General features: G+C 47.8%; 1 pseudogene; it reads right to left on the reverse strand.

Annotated features, from left to right (window-relative positions):
- Positions 1-11329, reverse strand: part of LOC128729035 (putative epidermal cell surface receptor) — an 81209-nt pseudogene extending 69880 nt beyond the window's left edge.
- Between the last annotated feature and the right edge of the window lie 10395 nt (positions 11330-21724).

Consider the following 21724-nt stretch of genomic DNA (forward strand, 5'->3'; position numbering starts at 1 on the left):
ATGCCGCTGCTGCATTGCTCGGTATGCGCAGTTCTTACGTTCCGTCACAAGTCTACATTCGTCGTCGAACCAGCCAGATTTGGTGTTGCCCCGACGTGGTGGTAATGTGGATTTTGCACAGTTCACTATCCTGGTTTATGGAGCGCTCCACCGTTCGCTCGTATTGTCGTATGGAGTTGCTGGTAATAGAGACTCACCTAAAGCGGATTCGAATGCCTGTTGGACTTTAGCGTCCTTTATGGAGTCCGTGTTGAGCCGGGCCTGCATTTTTCCCACATCCCCTTTGACACGGGGACGGGCGATTCTGCAACGTATCACTAAGCCAACCAGATAGTGATCGGAATCGATGTTGGCTCCTCTATAGGTTCTGACGTTTAACAGGCTCGACTGTCTTCGGCGGCTTATCAGCACGTGGTCGATCTGGTTGGAGGTGGCTCCATCTGGGGACACCCAAGTAACTTTGTGGATGTCCCGACGCGCAAACTTGGTACTTCCCACAACCAGATAACTTGCTGCTGGACCAATCTATTACCATTGTCGTTACTGTGCTCATGTAGACTGTGGTCACCAATGTATTGGCGGTACATTGGCTCCCTACCGACTTTTGCATTGAAGTCCCCCAAGATGATTTTGAGGTCATGCTTAGGGCACTTATCAATGATTTTTGCGAGGCGGCCGTAGAAAAGGTCCTTCTCCTCTTCGTCTTTGTCTTCGGTAGGGGCGTGAACGTTTATGAGGCTGATGTTGAAGAATGCGCAGGGTGCATAGCCTATCGTCTATAGCCTTGAAGTCGATGACCTCGGATTTCAGCCGCGGACCTACGGCGAAACCCGTTCCGAGCATATGGTGGCGGTCGTGGCAGCTGTAGAACAAGTGGTACCGTTTTTCACCACGTCTGCTTAGTACACCATTCCCTAGCCATCGTATTTCTTGTAGTGCTACAAGGTCCATGTTCAGTGTGGCTAGGGCGTCATCTAGTTGCTTCAAGGCTCCGGCTCTGTGCAGAATGCGTACGTTCCATGAGCCCATTATCAATTGGGGGCGTTGAAGGGGTCGGCTACCGTTGAGTCCAGTTCGAAAATTCTCCTTGTTGCTTTCTGTAGTCGTATTCTTACTCGAGGCAGGGTGACTGGACCCGCGCTCGAGCCCCCAGTACCTCTGGAGGGCCTCTGAGCAGTTAAGTTTAGCGTCTGGCTGTCCCCCCGACGTTCAGACAGCCCGGTTACCCGCACTGTCCACCCCACTCCTGTATAGCCATGCGCCACCATCCGCCCAAGGGGTTGGAACCAGCCCGTTTACCCAAGCTTAGATATACGATGATACATGTTACCGCTCTGCACGTCGAGGACGTGACGGAAAAGGAGTTGGAAAGGAGAGTCTGTGTAGCCTTCCAGGGGCCAGATATATATATATATATATATATATATATATATATATATATATATATATATATATATATATATATATATATATATATATATATATATATATATATATATATATATATATATATATATATATATATATATATATATATTTATATATATATATATATATATATATATATATATATATATATATATATATATATATATATATATATATTGATATGTACATGAAATGATATGTACTGACCATAAAAAGAATCTAATTTAAATCTTACCTGTATTACTAATGGTGTTTGCACCATCGATGTTGCCATTGTGCTTTTTTTTTTTACACCACCTCCAAATCCAAAAAATCTTTTTTTCAATGACGGCTGTATTGCACTACCCATTAAGTTTTTGTAATGGTCTGAACGAACAAATCGTGGATAGCAGTCTTTTTTAAGCAACAATGTGTAAATGTGCTCAGCAGCCGCGTCGAAAGAAAATCGTGATGGGTATTTCAATCCTTGCTGTACTTTTTCCATGGTCCGGCCGTCAATATTGATTTCACAAGGAGCACCAGGTTCAAGAAATTCTCTGTAAGTTTATTTTTAAACAATCAATCTGTTACTTTAATCATTGAACATATAACAATATCAACATGGCTCAGTTAGAAAATTTTTCACAATATTATAAATAAATCAAAATTTTATTCCTATACAAAATGTGGTAGATTTGAGTAATGCAATCAATTTTGAAAAAAAAAAAACAAAATGTGTGAAATATTGTACAAAACGTTCTGCCGTAGAATTAAGCGCTTTCTTCTTGTTTTTTGCTGGCCCGATCAGAATTGAGCACGTCTTGGTGACATGGCCTGGTCTCCAATCGCTTTCCAGGTAGCTAGGTCCATGGCTGCAGCTCTCCATCGCCGGTTGCATCCATTATCCCGCAGGTTCTGCATCACTTGGTCCATCCACCGAGCACAATGAGCTCCTCTGCGCCTCGTGCCGAACGGGTGGCTGGCGAGCACCTTCTTGGTGGGGCATGAGTCCGGCATCCTCATGACATGCCCCAACCACCGAGTTCTGCCGGCCTTCGCCACCGTCAGGATCTCCAGCTCGCCATACAGCTCAGCTAGCTTGTGGTTCATTCTTCTCCTCCACACGCCCTGCTCACACGCATCGCCAAAGATAGACCGGAGCACGCGCCGCTCGAAGACTGCGAGTGCGTTGACGTCCTCCGTGAGCAGAGTCCAGGATTCATGCTCATCGAGAACGACCGGTTTAATCAGCGTGCGGTAAATGGCACAATTCGTGCGTGGGAGAAGCCACCTGGACCTCAGGAGTTTGTGGAGCCCATGGTAGGCACGATTCCCCTGAACAATGCGCCTCCGGATTTCGCAACTTATGTTGTTGTCCGGAGTAACGACAGTGCCGAGGTAGCAGAACTCCTCTACTACCTCAAGTTCGTCGCCATCCACTGATACACTGCTCCCCAGCCTGGCTCTGTCACTGTCAGAGCCCCCGACGAGAAGGTACTTCGTTTTTGTCGCATTGATCATTAGTCCAATTCTTGCGGCCTCGCGTTTTAGTCGGGTGTACGCCTCGCACACCGTCCTAGTGTTCCGCCCGATGATGTCGATGATGATCCGCGAAGCCTAGGAATTGGAGGGAGCGGGTGAAAATCGTGCCACGGATGTCGAAGTCCGCGCTTCTCATGACACCTTCCAGAGCGATGTTGAATAAGAGACAGGAGAGCCCATCACCTTGCCTCAGACTCCGGTGAGATTCGAACGGATCCGACAGCATGTTCGACACCCTCACCTTGCACAGCACCCCCATCCACCCAGGGAAACGGAACCCAGGGAATTCCCAGGGAAACCGTACTGCTGCATGGTGTTCCATAGCTCAGTCCGATCTATGGTATCGTAGGCCGCCTTGAAGTCGATGAATAGGTGGTGCGTAGGGATCTGGTGCTCTCGGCATTTCTGGAGGATCTGCCGTAGAGTGAAGATCTGGTCGGTGGTGGATTTGCCTCCAACAAACCCAGCTTAATAGCTTCCGACGAAATCTTTAGTAAGGGGTGCGAGTCTGCAGAAGAGTATCTGGGATAGGATTTTGTAGGCAGCATTAAGGACTGTGATGGTTCGAAAGTTGGCACAGTCCATTCTGTCACCCTTCTTGTACACTGGACGAATGACACCCAGCTTCCAGTTCTCTGGTATCCTTTCCTGCTCCCAGATTTTCCCAATTAGCTGGTTCATATTGACGCAAGTACTAACGAACCCACCTTGAGTAGTTCTGCCACCAGACCATCGCTGCCAGCTGCTTTGTTATGTTTCAGCTGCTTGATGGTACTAATAACTTCATCCAAGGATGGTGGGAGCACATCGTCATCTGTCTCCAGGCTAATGTGCTGCTCGATTCTGCTTGCACTGCTGTTGGACTCCCCTAATTCCGGTCCGTTCAGGTGCCCGTTGAAGAAGCACATCCACCTTTCGATCACCTCTCGCTCGTCCGTAAGAATGTTGCCCTCCTCGTCTCGACACATTGCGACGTTTGGCGTGAAGCCGCCTTGTGTCTTCTTCAACATCTTATAGAACTGGCGAGATTTCCCCGACTGAGATAGCTGCGTCATGAGTTGTTCGTCCGACTCCTCGAAGCGACGCTTTTTGTTCTCGAAGATCCGGGTTTGCTGCGTTCGCAGTCGTTTGTAGTGTTCCACGTTCTGACGGGTTTCGCGCTGTAGCATTTGGGCGCGCGCTGCGTTCTTCTCGGATAGTGCCCGCCTGCACTCGTCATCGAACCACTTCTGGCATCGTGGCTTATGGCCTGGTGTCTGCTCGGCTGTGCTGCTGATTACTCGCTCCACCATATGCCAGTGGGCATTGTGGCAGTCGAGGGACATTGTGGCAGTCGCGTCATTGTCCGGTAGCGCTTCCCCAAGCGCTGACGCGTAGCCCTCAGCAACAGAGGGTGTTAGCAGCCGATCCGTGCTTAGGCATGGGGTAGGCTGGTGACGCAGTGTGTTGGCAGCGCAGAGCTTCTGCCGTAGCTTGACCATGACCAGGAAGTGGTCCGAGTCGACGTTTGCGCCCCTGTACGTTCATACATCGATGATGTCCGAGAAGTGCTTTCCGCCTATTATAACGTGGTCTATTTGAGAATACGTCTGTTGTGTGACCTCTAGGTGTAGCTGAATCGAGGTTTGAGCTGAAAGAAGGTGCTACGGATGTTCATGTGTCTCGAGGAAGCGAAGTTAATGAGCCGGAGGCCGTTGTCGTTGGTCAGCTGGTGGACACTAAAGCTTCCAATCGTTGGTTTCTAGGTCTCCTCTCGCCCGACCTAAGCATTGAGGTCTCCGATGACGGTCTTTATATCGTGTTGTGGGCAGCGATCGTACTCCCTCTCCAGCTGCGTATAAAAAGCGTCCTTGTCGTCATCGCTGCTCCCAAGGTGCGGGCTGTGCACATTAATTATACTCAGGTTGAAGAAACGTCCACGTATCCTCAACCTGCACATCCTGTCATTGATTGGCCACCATCCGATCACACGTTTTCTCATAGCACCCATAACAAGGAACGCCGTACCGAGCTCGTGCTTGTCTCCACCACTCTGGTAGATCATGCAATTGCTACTGTACCGGCGCTCCGAGACTCCCTTCCAGCGGACCTCTTGAAGTGCTACTATCTCGAAGCCGCGGACTCTCACTTCCTCTGCGAGAATTTTGGTACTCCCGGGAGAGGTAAGAGACAGTTCCAGAGGCAGTTCCATGTACCGAGTTTCCAATCGTAATCCTTTTTCCGTTGCGGGGGTCTGGCATGATTGGTCCATATCGGGTTTTCTAGTTGGTGACTATTCGTTGCATTTTTACAGGGGGTGGCTTGCAAGGCCTCTCCCCCCGCCTCCTATCTCGTCGGTGGAACAACGCATCCTAGTTGTTTTACGTCTCGTAGGATGCCAAGACAGAGTAAAAAGCCGCCCCTGACATGGGGAACAGACGCTGGTTCGAGCCGCTCCTAACATGGAGAACAGACGCTCGGGATGAACTACTAGCAGGTAGCAGTCCAATCCCCCTCTCAATTCAGCCTTGTCGACCATCCGCCCAAGGGGGTGGGTTTCCCCGTGTACCCAAGCTTGGATATTTAGACGACAAGTTACCGTTCTGTATGTCGCGGACGTATTGAGTAGGAGTTGGGGAGCCTATAGTAGCCTTCAGGAGGCGTCGGATCCACCCCCTTACAGAACCTTAATTAAGCGCTTTAGAGACATTAAATTTTGCATTTAAAATGGACAAACCCTACCAATTGACAAAGCATTTTTTATTATTATGAAAATGATCGATTTATGACTAATAACGGTAAAATGTTTTATAAAATAAATTTTAATCTTGTCCAGTGCAATTTCTCCACTCGTCGATTGCAATAATGTAACAAACAGTTTCTCTTGTTAATATTAAGCCATGTAAAGGGTGTTCTTTTTCCCAACAACATCTTTCAAATGTTCTTCTCCTTCTTATTATTTACTGGCCCACTCACAACGGAGAGCACGTCGTACTGACATGGCTTACCTTACTATGCTTAGCCAAGGCTTTCATGATGTTTTAATTAGTCGTAGCTGGATAGTTAGTCCTGCGTTCGGAGGAGCCACAGGCGTGATTCGACCCCGATACTTTCGTGCGTTAGGGCCGCACGCCAACGCATCGGCTATCTTGCTGCACTATATAATGGAACTTTACTGAACATTTATAGTTAGAAGCACTCACATACATGACCTCTAATCAAAGTGCGGAAGAATATTTGAAGTAAGTTTAAGGGAACGACAATAAAGAAGCCCCTACAATGTTGTGTTATATGAGCTGTACGATAGTCTCATTGACCAGCTTTCGGTGGAATGATTACGTTATAAAATTAGCAACGTTTTGCCTAGTTCGTAAACTCGGTTTAGGCCCATTTAAGTGCAATTGAAAAACTTATGGAGTTGAATCTTTCACTAATATAACCTCAATGAACGGTAAGCGTAACCAAAAAAAATTTTTGATTAAAGATATTTATCAAGGCAATTTATGATTCATACAGCTTTACCGGGTCGTAAATAATACAAAGATTATAGTTTACTTAGTAGTGTTTTTTTATAATTTACGGGAAACTGATGCCATTTTCGCGTTATAGTGTATTTGACTTTTGTACTGCTTTAGTAACCTCGCAACATTCCTCAATTTTTTTGTTTTGTGTTCTTCGGATCGAAGATTTATTGGTTCTTGAAAATGATCAAATTCATAATGAAACGCAGCTCTGATTCTTCTATTTGATGTGTGGAAATCGTTAAAAACTTTCATTGTTCAATAAATTAGATAAATCGATAACTACACTCTTGTTACGAATCGTGATTTGTTTTGATTGAAAGTGTCGAGTATACAAATTGTTCGGATAATCTTTGAATAGGGTAAATAAGAGTTTCTGTTGTTGCTCTGTTAATGGGTTAGGATCCGACGCCTCTAGAAGGCTACACAGGCTCTCCTTTCCAACTCCTTTTCCGTCACGTCCTCGACGTGCAGAGCGGTAACATGTATCATCGTATATCTAAGCTTGGGTAAACGGGCTGGTTCCAACCCCTTGGGCGGATGGTGGCGCATGGCTAAACAGGAGGGGGTGGGCAGCGCGGGTAACCGGGCTGTCTGAACGTCGGGGGGACAGCCAGACGCTAAACTTAACTGCTCCGAGGCCCTCCAGAGGTACTGGGGGCTCGAGCGCTGGGCCAGTCACCCTGCCTCGAGGAAACTATGACTACGGAAAGCACTAAGGAGAATATTCGAACTGGACTCAACGGCAACCGACCCCTTCAACGCCCCCAATTGATAATGGGCTCATGGAACGTACGCATTCTGCACAGAGCCGGAGCCTTGAAGCAACTAGATGACGCCCTAGCCACACTGAACATGGACCTTGTAGCACTACAAGAAATACGAGCGCTAGGGAATGGTGTGCTAAGCAGACGTGGTGAAAAACGGTACCACTTGTACTACAGCTGCCACGACCGCCACCATATGCTCGGAACGGGTTTCGCCGTAGGTCCGCGGCTGAAATCCGAGGTCATCGACTTCAAGGCTATAGACGATAGGCTATGCACCCTGCGCATCCGAGGCAAATTCTTCAACATTAGCCTCATAAACGTCCACGCCCCTAGCGAAGACAAAGACGAAGAGGAGAAGGACCTTTTCTACGGCCGCCTCGCAAAAATCATTGATAAGTGCCCTAAGCATGACCTCAAAATCATCTTGGGGGACTTCAATGCAAAAGTCGGTAGGGAGCCAATGTATCGCCAATACATTGGTGATCACAGTCTACATGAGCACAGTAATGACAATGGTTGTTGGAGTTCGGCTCCAACTTAAAGTTCGTAATAATAAATTCTACTGACGTGTTCTTTTAACTGATTCCACTAACACTTTATTCAAGTTAATTCGGTTGGGTCGTTCTTTAAACGCGCGCGGTGCGATGGTGCGATGGTGCGATGGTGTTAAAAAAATTCACGTCCTCTCTCTGGCGTTTTTCCGTTGAAATCCGTTCAAATCCAATGGCCTCCTCGCGATGGCCGTTTTTTACCGCGTCATCTCTGCGATGTTTCCCTGTCCCTTCGGTAACGGCACTCTTATCCTGTCTCCTACCTGTCAGTGCCGTTACGTCAGGTAAACAAACAAACACGCGCCGAATTGTCTGTAACATTCTCCCACCCGGTACTTTGCTCGGATGGGCAATTTACCCTGTTTCAAGTGCGCAATCTGTTCGATAAACAATTCGGCAGCACTCCCTATCGCCTTATCAGTCCGTCTACTTTGGTAAGCTTGGTTGTACCGTGCCTATCCTCGGTCTACTTCCGTACTTCCAACACCGCTATTTTTGTTGCAGGTCGTTCCATCAATCCGCTAGCGGTCTGCACAGTTGCTCGCCTTACCTGTCCGTCGGCGGCTCTGACGACAGCCACTATTCTTCCCTTAGTGAGCGGTCCTGTCGTGGTCTTTTTCCCGTTTCTTCTGTGCATACAATTATTCGAAAACCGAATAACGTATCCAACAGATCTGAGCAGCCTGTTCCAATTAGAGAATCGGTCGATCTGAATAAGTGATTTAGTGCTGGAATGATGCAGGAGGTTGCGGCGTAGTTCTTCCGTCGTATCATGCGGTAGCGTCGATGAAGTTGGCCATTCCTTTTCCGTCTGCCATAGAAAGCTCGGTCCTTTGATGTACTTGTCCTCAGGGTAGGGCACACCCAACCAGCTCACCTCGACGCTGGTGGCTTTGATCTTGCTGGCGTTCACCACCATCTCGAATCCGTACACGTCGATCCGCTCGGCGGTGGTGATCGGTAGCATGTCACCAGCCCGCACCTCTTCACCGTGACCCGGAAACGGTATGAAGAAAATGCCCACCTCGTAACGCGTTTGTGGCTGCAAACCCTCCACGGTGTATTCACTCAACGCCCGGTGGATGAGTGGGGTCGCATGGTACACGACACTGTCGATCTCACGGTACCGTAGCTGTATACCGTCCACGTAATCGAGCTCCTCATCATCCAGCTTGCGCCATGCGATCTTCGCCCAAGTCGCGTTCACCTCGGCAGCTCACAGCTCCGGATCCTGGATGATCTCCTTGAGAAAGTTCGTTGGGTGGCTCATGTGCGGGAAGTGTCCGGAACCGATCGCGGGTGGTGGCGTGATCACGCGATCCGAGGGCGTACGGACGGTGTAGATCTGACTAGACGGTTGCGAGTTGACGTCTCGCAGGATAAGCGTGATCTTCACGCGATACTCCGTGTTGGCGTTCAGTCCTGGCAGCTCGAACTCGAGCTGTGGTGTCGCGATCAGATCGTCCGGTGGTGCGAACACCTGCGATTGCCATGTGGCGGTGTCGTTGTTGCGAGTGCGCGTGTATCGCAGCTCAACGCGACCATGCAGTCCCACGTACACCTGCGGCACGAGGAAAATGACACGCACAGTGTTCGCATCGATCGCGTCCAGGGCGAGCACTTTCAGGTCGACTTGCAGTCCGGAGAACGCTAGCCCACCAGCGGGTGTGCCGGCACCGTACTGGTTGTAGTTGATGCCGTTGCCCGTCGATGGTTGCGATCCAACCGGCCCAAAGGGCGGCCCATTCGGGAGGCTCTGGCCATGCAACAATGGAGGTCCTTGCGGTGGCAGATTCGGATCCTGCCCGTGGATGTGCTGCAGCAGCTGCTCGATGCGGATGTTGGGCGGTAAACTACCCGGTCCGTTTGGTCCCAGCACGTTCAACAGCTGCTTATCGAGCGCACTCGCCTGATGCTGGCCAGGATGTAGTCCCGGCTGACCGGGTGCCGTCGGAACGGGTTGTCCGGCCGGTTGGACGCCTGCCGAAGCCGGGTGCAGATACGGGTGAAAATCAGCACCGTAGTGGGGCTTGATTTCCGGCCCATAGTACCCGGGCGGACCGGGACGTTGCACACCGAGCGTGGCCGGTTTCATCGCGTCCTCGTAGCTGCCGTAATCGTACTTGCCATCGTCCAGCTCGGGCTCCTCAGGTTGGGCGCCACCGAAGATGTTGTTGAAGTGATCCTTCTTACCGGCGTCCTCCTTGGTGTACTTTTTGTGGGGTTTGTCCTGCGGTACCTTCGGTGGTTTTCCGTCCACCGTCGGGTAGAAGGGCGTCGGTTCCTTCCCGGGCGCGTCCGGTGGGGGTTTCGCGTCCGTGCGAGGCGGTTTCGTTGGCAGGAATTGCCCGATCGTGCCCGGCATAAGCAGCGGCTTCAACACGTCGCTGCCGCTGGCCAGACCGTTATCGGTGTTGACACTGCAAGTCCAGTGCTGGCAGCATTCTTCACCCGGAATCGGCATCAACCGGGCGTTCCGTGGGCTACACGGTAGATGAGAAGGTGGCGTCGCTGGCACGGCAGGACACGCCGGTCGACATTCGACGATGCCGGTATCACAGTAACAGTGCTGCTCGCAACCCGTCAAATTGCTCGGTATATCCGACCAGTTATCGAAGAACTGACCCTTATACTCGCACGTCCCATTGTCGATGCAACGCATCCGCTCCGGGCAACAGCGGGGTGCGATCGCACGGAATGTGGCCGGATCCGGACCCCACTTGAGGCAGTGCGGATCCAGCACGTCCAACCCAAACTCAGACGGGCACTCGATCTTGGCACAGTGCACACCAGCCTCCGTACACAGACACAGCGCGTTGCACTCGTCGTGGAACTGATCATTCAGCTGGTACGTGCGGCCTTTGAACTCACATCCGGTGGACCGGTGGTCAGCTTCCGGTCCGGGTGTTTTTCCATCCCGTTCCGGCACCACCGTCGTCGAAGGTGACGATGAAGATGAAGCCGGTGCCATCATCATCATCACACCGCTGCTCTGCTCGTGGTCGTCCAGCGTGACATCGCAGAACTCGCGCTTACAGCAAGGATCGTGTGGGTCAGGCAGGACGACGCACTGTTCTGGGCGGGTCGAGTTAAGTGGAGCACAGCGTGGAGCACACTCCATCTCACCATCGCTGTTGCAGGTACAGATCTGCTCGCAACCGATCTCCATCCGTTCGTTGATGTCGTACGAGCGGTTCTTGTAGATGCAGCTCGTCACGATCGCCTTGGCGGTGGTCGGTTCCTCCGAGACGGGCGTCGGTTCGACACGTCCATCGGTGAACCGCTCTGAAGGGCAGATTAGCGTGGCACAGCACTCGTCCGTTTTGGAGGGATTCTCGTAGCAACCGGCTGCCAGAGCCGTTTTGCCGCGTTTCACGAATGGCCGGCCGCAACGGGCCTCGCAGCGCCATTTGCCGTCCTCCTCGCAGTGGCACCGTTCGTCGCAACCCTTGTCCACGGTGGCGTTGGTACGTGATGGCGGGTGAGTCCTTCTCTGGTGATCCGTTGCTTCGAAGGATTGGATCAAGCGGTTTCGCTCCCGAAGATGCTCGATCTCCATGTCTTCCAGGGCACGCCGAAGATCACGTTCACCCTGGGAGGGTACGGTTGTCCTTCTCCCAGTGGTACCACGCCGTTCTGCTTCGCTGTGCTGAGCCGATGACGGGCCGACTTGCGCGTCGTAGCGCAAAGAGTCGGTAAACGCAAAGGCCGGTGGCGGCGACGCGTTAACAGCTTCACGCTCTGTATCGGTATTGTATGGCGTCCTTAGCGTCGATCTTCCTGACGGGCCGGCTTGCACGTCGTAACGAAGGAAATCTGGAAACGCTATGGCCGGTCGCGACGATGCGCTCCCAGGTTCACGGTCGGTGCCGCCGACGTAAGGCGTCCCAAGCGTCGATCTCCGCGGCAGGGTGGCGGCCGAAGGAAATGTCACTTCTTCGACGGTTCCTGTGCGGATGCACGGGGATATCGCGCCTACACGTTGCTCGTTCAGCGACACTCCGAGCCCTCTCGACACGCTTGGGCTCAACTGAGCGATCTGCGCGGTCAGCCTGACGAAGCTTTCGTTCGCTTCCCTGGCTTGCTGTACCAACTCCTGTATCGAAACAGTGTCTTCCACTAGCTGAACTGCGGAAAGTTGTCGCACTGTGGAATTCGCGGTGGGGTTTGGTACATCGTTTTCGCGATTCATTCTCAGTCTGGTGTTCACCGATTCACAAGTAGAAAGCGAGTGAATTTTTTTAAAATGTTGGAGTTCGGCTCCAACTTAAAGTTCGTAATAATAAATTCTACTGACGTGTTCTTTTAACTGATTCCACTAACACTTTATTCAAGTTAATTCGGTTGGGTCGTTCTTTAAACGCGCGCGGTGCGATGGTGCGATGGTGCGATGGTGTTAAAAAAATTCACGTCCTCTCTCTGGCGTTTTTCCGTTGAAATCCGTTCAAATCCAATGGCCTCCTCGCGATGGCCGTTTTTTACCGCGTCATCTCTGCGATGTTTCCCTGTCCCTTCGGTAACGGCACTCTTATCCTGTCTCCTACCTGTCAGTGCCGTTACGTCAGGTAAACAAACAAACACGCGCCGAATTGTCTGTAACAATGGTAATAGATTGGTCCAACTTGCAGCAGCAAGTAATCTGGTTGTGGAAAGTACCAAGTTTGCGCGTCGGGACATCCACAAAGTTACTTGGGTGTCCCCAGATGGAGCCACCTCCAACCAGATCGACCACGTGCTGATAAGCCGCCGAAGACAGTCGAGCCTGTTAAACGTCAGAACCTATAGAGGAGGCTCAAGACGGACTCCCTAAAGGACGCTAAAGTCCAACAGGCATTCGAATCCGCTTTAGGTGAGTCTCTATTACCAGCAAATCCATACAACACTACGAGCGAACGGTGGAGCGCTCTAAAAACAAAGAAATTGAACTGTGCAAAATCCACACTACCACCACGTCGGGGCAACACCAAATCTGGCTGGTTCGACGACGAATGTAGACTTGTGACGGAACGTAAGAACTGCACATACCGAGCAATGCAGCAGCGGCATAGAACGCGGGCATGCGCAGAGAATTACATACGGCTCAGACAAGAAGAAAAAAGAGTACACCGCACCAAGAAACATCAGTGGGAAGAACAACGAGTGCAGGAGCTCCAAGGAATCAGAGTGCGATACGGCCCAGGAAAAAAGTTTTACCAAGAGATAGCAGGTCATCGAAAAACCTTTATACCTAAGGTGACCTGTTGTTGAAATAAGGATGGAAATCTGGTCAGTTACCAGCCAGATGGGCTCAGTATTTTGATGAATTGCTAAATGATCAGTTCAACGAACAGCTAGAGGCTCCACTAGCGGATGATATCATGCTACTGCCACCTAGCATGGACGAAGCCCGAAAAGTAATCCGTCGGTTGAAGAATAATAAAGCACCCGGCACCGACGGAATATCAGCCGAACTGATCAAAAACGGAGGTGCAGCACTTGAACGCGAAATTCATCAAATAATTACTGAGGTGTGGAATAGCGAATCGATACCTTGTGATTGGAATCTTGGTATCATCTATCCCATATACAAGAAAGGAGATAGGCTACAGTGCAGAAATTACAGGGGTATTACGGTGTTGAATACCGCCTATAAGATCTTCTCCTTAGTCTTGCAAGAGAGACTTGTCCCATTCGTAGAAGAAATAGTGGGAAACTATCAGAGGGGATTCCGAAAAGGAAAATCAACCGCTGACCAGATCTTCACCATGCGGCAGATCTTGGAGAAGATGGCGGAGCAACTGCTCCAATATTTCCATCTCTTCATAGACTTCAAAGCCGCATACGACAGCATGGCCAGGGTAAAACTTTACGACGCAATGAGCTCTTTTGGAATCCCGGCCAAGCTTACCAGGCTTGTTAAAATGACCATGACCAACGTCACATGCCAGGTGATGGTGGATGGAAAACTCTCAAGGCCCTTTGCTACCACCAAGGGTCTGCGCCAGGGCGATGGGCTTACCTGTCTCCTTTTCAACCTGGCGCTAGAGAGGGCCATCCGAGACTCAGGAGTGGAAACCTCGGGAACCATCTTCTACAAGTCAATCCAGATTCTGGCATACGCTGATGACATAGACATCATTGGTTTGCGGCTCTCCTATGTAGCAGAAGCTTACAAACGGATTGAGCAGGCGGCTGAGAACCTCGGTTTGGAGATTAACGAGGCAAAAACCAAAATGATGGTGGCACCGTCAGCGGCCCTGCTAACAAATACTAATGCGAGTCTACGCAGAGGTGACGTACAGATAGGTGAGCGAACCTTTGAAGTCTTCCAAAACTTTACTTATCTTGGGTCAAAAGTCAGCACCAACAGTAGCATAGAAGTTGAATTACGCGCAAGGGTGCTGGCAGCCAACCGGTCATACTACAGCCTGAGGAAACTTCTCCACTCAAAATACCTGTCGCGACGGCTGAAGCTGGAACTATATAAAACACTCATAGTTCCAGTACTCACATACGCCTCTGAGACATGGACCTTGTCCAAAACTGACGAAACCCTCTTAGCCGCGTTCGAGAGGAAGATGCTCGGAAGGATTTTTGGCCCCGTATGTGTGGAAGGACAATGGAGGAGCCGATACAATGACGAGCTCTACGAACTGTACGATAGCCTCACTGTCGTGCAGCGAATTAGACTCGCCAAGCTCCGGTGGGCTGGTCATGTCATTAGAATGGCACTGGACGACCCAGCCCGTAAAGTCCTTTTAGGCTGCCCACATGGACAGAGGAGGCGTGGTAGGCCCAAACTGAGATGGAGTGATGGCGTGGATGCGTCCGCCAAAAAGGCCGGGATCAACGATTGGCAGACGACGGCGCTCGACCGCGAACGGTTCCGGTTTCTCCTGGAGCAGGCCAAGACCGCCAAGCGGTTGTAGCGCCTGATAAGTAAGTAAGTAAGTAAGTAAGTAATAAGAGTTTCTGCAAAAATGAATATATTGTACAGAATTCAACATGATTTTTTTTTCATTTTGATTTGATTGAAAGCAAGGAGAACTCGCTGTCGATAGCTGCTTGCTTATTCGTGATTGTTGGTAGTGCTAAACAAAAATAAAACAGTAGATTATTTTTTTTATGCTACTCTACTCTTAATTTTATTTAAATTATTTCACATAAACATTGTCCCAGGTATTTTCTGTACATTGCATCTGTACAAAAAATATGACGAATGAAAGACTACTTCAAACTATACCAGGAATATCTGATGAGATGACCATAACCACCATTTCAAGCATATATCTTGCGTGGCTCGCATTATGCCACAGATATGAATGAGTATAGCGAACTGCTTAGCAATTATATTTATTTCATGTTTTCTCATATTTTAACCCCTTTATTGTTTTGCCCAGTGACTTCCGAATCTGTCCTTGAGGGAGTTGGACGTACTTTTGACGCACTAAATTCAAGGGCCGCACAATCACATAGTCACTGTCTTGAGGACTATTTTTGATGCAGCACAGCCGCGTCGAGCGGAGAAAAGCGGTATCGCCACCGGCGTGAGAGCCATTGCACTGTGTCTGAGGTGTAATTGGGACTGCAACAACCTAAGTTTTGGCGTCGGGACCGTCAGGATTCCCCGCGCTGGAAGCGCGTCCCGTAAAGAAACTCAAGCAAACCGCTATTGCGGCCGATCGAAAGAGATTGTCCTCAAGCAAACGCTATTGCGGCCGATCCAGCCCTTACGGAGGACTACCTGGTCTACATCCCAGGTAGTTTGATGGAGGTTGTAGGCGTCGTCGATGACCTCGAATACCCCTTAGAGGATATCCTAAAATACGGACAGGGCGTATTCTAAACGCAGACCGCGCCTCGAATGAAGGTACTTGATGTGAAAAAACTATATTTCTCAAGCATAATTGATAGTAAGAAGGTTTACCAAGAGACATCCTTTCTCCGGGTAACTTTCCAGGGAACCATCCTCCCTCAGGTTTTTTTCCTCGAGGGGCTCCGCATACCTATCCATCGATCATATATCGCCAAGGTCGCCACATGCGATAACAGCGGCCAGATCGGGCACTCTGAACTCTCTCAAATAAAGCAGCCTGTGGTAAATGCAAGAGTGGCCACAGGACCGTGCACTGTCAGGCATCTGCTCAAAAGTGTTCTCACTGAAGAAATAATTGGCACGACGTCACCTCTTGTCTTGTCTACCGCAGAAAACCAGCGGAACAAAAGAGGACAATCATTCAGCGTGTACACGGTACTTTTGCTGAGGCCTTCGACAGTTGAGTCGACAAAACAATTCGACTCATTATCCCTCTTTGAGGATGATGGTGCGGAGGCGCTACCCGGTCTGGCTCCCATTACGGGAGTAAAGAGATTGAGCAAGGCCTCTGTCAAAAAAGCGGTTAAAAAACCGAAAAAGAAACCCTCTCCCCAATTGGCACCCCGTCGTCAAACGGTTGTAGCTCCTCGCCCATCTACGAGCTTCAAGGCAACGTCAAACTTTGACGTCGAATTCACTCCCCTCACCACTCGAAAACCTAAGGCCCCCTCCAATCTCCCATTCCCCAAAACCCCAAGACCCTTCCCCAAGCAGACTATTCACAGCCTCACTGAGATGCTGGAATCACTGCTTGATTCCTTTAACATCCCTCGGGAATGTAACGTTGGGCAATCCCAATCCTAAAAGGATTCATCAGACAATGGCTCGTAAATTGGCCAAGTCTAAGTATGATTATTTGTTTAGACGACTAAATATGGAAATGGCCATCATACTACAAAGGAACTGTAGAAGTTTTATTGGAAAAATAGATTCTTTTAAAGTTTTAGTGAACCAATATAATTGTGACGTTTTTTGCCCTCAGTGAAACTACCCCACAAATCCGGTATACACCGGATATACAAATTTCCTTTCACGGATATAATGTGATACGTCAAGATCGAACAAGGTTAGGGATTGTTAGGCGCGGTGGGGAAGTTGTAATAGGCATAATAAATAATCACAGTTTCTATAGACTCCCATTTCCCTCGCTGCAAGTCGTAGAAGCAGTCGCAATCCAGGTAGCAATGGCTCTTAAGAGCCATTTTTTATTCTAGATACTTTAATTCACTTGGATACGATTGGGGCTGCAATAAAAATGATCGCATAGCACCAATCATCAGGGACCTTTGCGACAAATGTGGATTGGCAATTATGAGTTCTAGTGATGCAACTAAGGTAGCTACGCCTATGGCACGTAAAAGCGCAATAGATCTGTCTCTTTGTACGTACACGCTAGCCTTGAATACCAAGTGGAAGGTTATCTAAGACCCTCTCGGCAGTGACCATCTACCAATTGAAATTTCGATTATTGGGGAAGTTCGTTCAGCCAATGTAACTCCTGTTAATTGTGACTTAACAAGGAACAACGACTGGATGAAGTACGGCAAGCTAATGACCGCTTGCTTTGTTCGGGAATATCCCAATTTTTCTCCGATAACGGAGTACAAAAACCTCGTTTCTTTCATAAACGAGTGTGCCCTTGCAGCCCAAACAAGGGGACACCATCAAGCAAGGGATTTTAAGAAACCCCTCACTCCTTGGTGAGACCGAGAATGTCAAGGGCCATTTACAGCGAAGAGGAGTGCCTTTCCCCTCTACAGAAGCACTAACTCTTCTTCCTGTTACGATTAGTACAGGGATCAGGAGAAAAAGTGCAAAAACTTGCTTAAAGCCAAAAAGAGAGGTTATTGGCGCAAATACGTCAATAATTTGAGCCCCTCAACATCGCTTTCCTCGCTTTGAAGCATGGCAAGAAGGATGCTGTTTCGCATCACTAATGAGAGCGAAAACTTTTCAAGCGACTGGCTGAAACCATTTTCTTAGAAAGTCCGCCCAGATTTTGCACAAGCGCAGCCATTTGAACAAGATGCGCTTGGTAGTGACCCTTCTATGGACTCACCTTTTACCAAGGTAGAGCTTTCCCTTGCTCTCCATTCTAGTAACAATTCATCTCTAGGATTGGACCAGATAAGGAACAAATTGCGCTATAATCTACCAGACCTGGCGAAGAAACGGCTGCTCCGCTTATACAACGTTATGTTGGAAAGCAACACCGTCCCACCAGAATGTAGAGAGGTGAAAGTAGTCACCATCTTGATCCTTTTTCGTCTGGACAGTTGGCTCGAATCAAACGGTCTGCTATCCGATACTCAAATTGGGTTTCTCAAAGGCAAGGGTACTAATGATTGTTTAGCGGTGCTCGTTTCAGAAATAGAGTTAGCTCATGCTCGCAGAGAGATGACGGCTTCAGTATTCCTCAACATAAAAGGGGCTTTTGACTCAGTGTCTGCAAATATACTGTGCCAAAAACTTCAGCACGCGGGCCTCAGCCCAAGGCTACACAATTTTCTGTTTACCTTCCTTCCAATGAAAAGTATGCATTCCAATAACGGTCATTTGAGTATTCGAAGGACCAGTTATTTTGGACTTCCGCACGGGTCCTGCTTGATCCCCGTTTTTTACAATTTTTACGTCAATGACATTGATACATGTCTCGCGCCTAACTGTAACTTAAGACAATTAGCTGACGACGGTGTAATTTCAGTTTCAAGTAACACCATTGTAAATCTCCAAAATCCTATGCAAACCACTCTTAAAAAGCAGAAGAGCGGTCCAACAACCTAGGTATCGAGTTTTCCCCCGAGAAAACTTAAATGATGATCTTTTCTTTTTTCTATAACGTTGAGAGTAATAGAGCAAACAACTAAGTGAATCCGAAGTTTGATATCTTCCTGTATGACAAGAAGATATCCATTTTCAAATCTTTTAAATACCTAGGAGTTTGGTTCGATAGTAAAAATGTGTGGCGGACGCATATCGAACACCTGGTACGTAAATGTACAAAGCGGATCAATTTTCTTACAACAGTCACTGGCTTCTGGTGGGGTGCGCACCCGTCAGATGTTCTGGACTTTAAAAATCAACGATAATGTCAGTTTTGGAATACGGTTGCATAAGCTTCCATTGGGCAGCCAAGACGTATCTGGTCAAATTAGAGAGGATCCAGTATCGTTGTTTAAGAATCGCTTTGGGTAGTATGAAATAAACTAATACAATGTCCCTTCAAGTGATGTTCGGAGTGATTCCGCTAAAACTGCGTTTTGAAATGCTGGCGCTTCGCCTTCTGATACGTGGTTCAGTACAAAATCCCCTCATAATCGAAAATTTTCAATCGCTACAAGAGACTAGATCTGAATGTAAAAGTCTAAAAGTATTTTAAAATTTTACCTTTTTCTATGTGCTACCTAGCGTTCCGCCATCTATAGGTCGTGCCACTTTACCAGAGTCCTACAGTTCCCTTTTTGCTATAGACACCTCGTTGAGTGAGAAAACCAAGGCTATTCCTGATAATCTGCGCAGGACGACTTTTCCCAGCATTTTTGTGGAAAAGTATGGCCAACCTACGAATAACCAATTTTTTACTGACGGATCCCTTTCCGAACAGGGCATTGGCTAAGGCGTATATAATGCCAACACAGAGGCATTTCGCAAACTTCGCCAGCCATGCTCAATCTATAATGCAGAGCTCGCTGCAATCCTTCATGTCTTACTGTTGATAAGTGCGAGCGCCCCAGATGAATACCGCATATTTTCGGAGAGCCTTAGCGCGCTAGAAGCATTTAAATCCGTGAGTGCGCTTAAGAGTCCCGACACTTTTCTTCAAAGGATACTAAATGCCCTAGGGATCTTGTTTGAAAAATCTTTCAGAATATCGCTCTTTTGTATCCCTTCACATTGTGGAATACCCGGCAATGAGAAGGCAGATATATTAGCCATAAGGGGGGTGCTCGAAGGCGCCATTTTTGACAGACCGATCCTACCCTACAAATTTATGCGGGCTCCGAGGGATCTCTGCATGGCACGGTGGCAGACCCTGTGGGATACGGATGAGTTAGGGAGGTACCTCTACTCAATCTCTCCTAAGCACCATTTCGCTCTGGGGGCATATCTACGTTGTATAGGGCTGGCCAGCTCCAAAGTGTGTGACTGCGGCGTCGGCAATCATGACATCGACCATCTTCTATGGGCATGCGTGGAGTACGATGCCGTGAGGTCAGCTTTATTACGCGCAATTGAGGCTATTCCAAGGCTCCCGGAAATCCCCTTTCGAGACCTGCTGGCGCAAAACGATAGGAGCTATCTAATAGCAATCCATCGGTTTGTTTAGGCCATTGGCTTGGTCATCTGATTCCCTACCGCCCTATATCCTGAATTTCCTCAAATTTTCCAACCCAGAAACTCCCGCCTTCCTCCTCACATTCTCATCACGACATTACTATTACCGAACTGTCCACGTACTTAAATGTCTGTACATCGTTAAGAATAGTAGAACATGTATGAATGGATGAATGAATGAGTGTGAACAGGGTGTCACAGCGCAGATCGACGAAAAGGAAAAGAAAAAAGGAGAAGAAAAGAAAAGAAGGAAAGGAAGGTAAATTGGATTGGATTGCAGTCCTCTGCTACTCAAACAGAATAGCATAGATACACTAACCGAGCCCACCCGGGTTAAGGTGCAATCCGTACGGTTGATGGGAGGAAATGCCCACCAGCCATGGAATTTGTAAAAATGGGATTTTGGAAATCGAAAATTCGGAATTGTTGACTGTGGAATGAATTTTGTATTATGTATTATATTTTGTATTATGAATAACGTAGTTTAAGAACAATACGACCAGGCCGTCACTATATTGATAATAATTGTTTTGTCCAGTGCTCGGGCACTATTAAATTTCTTTTGATTTCTTTTGATTAAAAATTGATGAGAGAAAATGCCCACTTACCATGATAAAAGTTATATTCTGGTATTAAAATGATTGATTTATGAGTTTCGGTCTTTTAGCCGTACGCAGGACTGAGGTCGTAGCTGGATACGAGTAATAAAAAAAAGTCATGAAAGCCTTGGCTAAGCAAAGTATGGTAGGCCATGTCGTTAAGTCGTGCTCAATTGAGATCGAGCCAATAAAGAAGAAGAAGAAAAAGACAGAAAAATGATTTTCCTGTCCTTGTAGTTTAAGAATCAAAAATACCGATACCTTGATTCAGCAAATACCATTTTAAATAGCCAGTTTTCATCAACGGTAGCAACGGTTTGGTGTGCCTTTTGTTTCTAAAAATTCCGTAACATCCTTTCTTCTTCAAGTATTCTTGTTAGAAGTTTTCCACAATTTAATCGTCTTACTGCTGTGTAATAACGCAAATCTGCATAATCTTATTCATTGCAGCCAAACTTCTAAACTGTCTATGATTTAGACCGTGTGATCTAATGAAATTCGGTATTTTAACTATGGGATGAAGTACACAGTTCATATTTGAATATTTAGCGCTCAACGCTTGCTCTTGAATCATACAATGGGCGAACATAGGTTGATTAACATTTTTTTTTCACTCATATTTCACTAGCCCAACTAATTCTTTTTTAACACCACTCATAATTGCTCCTCTATTAACAGTTGAACAACTAAATATACTCCAGTTTAAATTGTATTCCGAAAATTTTTGAACCATAGCTTGGTGAAAATATCTTCCTTGGTAACAGTACCAGAGATGCTTCGCATAACAGTCAATTTTTGTAATACATTCAGGTTTTCATCCACTCCTCTGGTGAACGCAAGAAGCTTCTAGGCTGATGAAATGTCCAACGATTCGTCAATTGCAATTGAAAAATATCGGAAGCTTTTGCACTTGATTTCTCTTGGTCTACGATGTTTTTACGGATATCTTAAACACAACGTGCAATGGTATTAGCTCTCAAAGACAAATTTGAGAATCTCTTTATCTAGTTTTCCATCAGTAAACGGTTAACGTCTTTTAGCCAAGATTTATGCAATTTTGTAACTTGCGTTAGTCACAGATTCGTTGTCAGTAGATAATTTGGTAATCGATGGCTTTTGAGATGAAATTTGGTGGTGTAGCTCGGAAAACCGTTCTGTGCGTTCC

This window comes from Anopheles nili, chromosome X (genome assembly GCF_943737925.1).
Source record: "Anopheles nili chromosome X, idAnoNiliSN_F5_01, whole genome shotgun sequence".
Taxonomy (NCBI): Eukaryota; Metazoa; Arthropoda; class Insecta; order Diptera; family Culicidae; genus Anopheles; species Anopheles nili.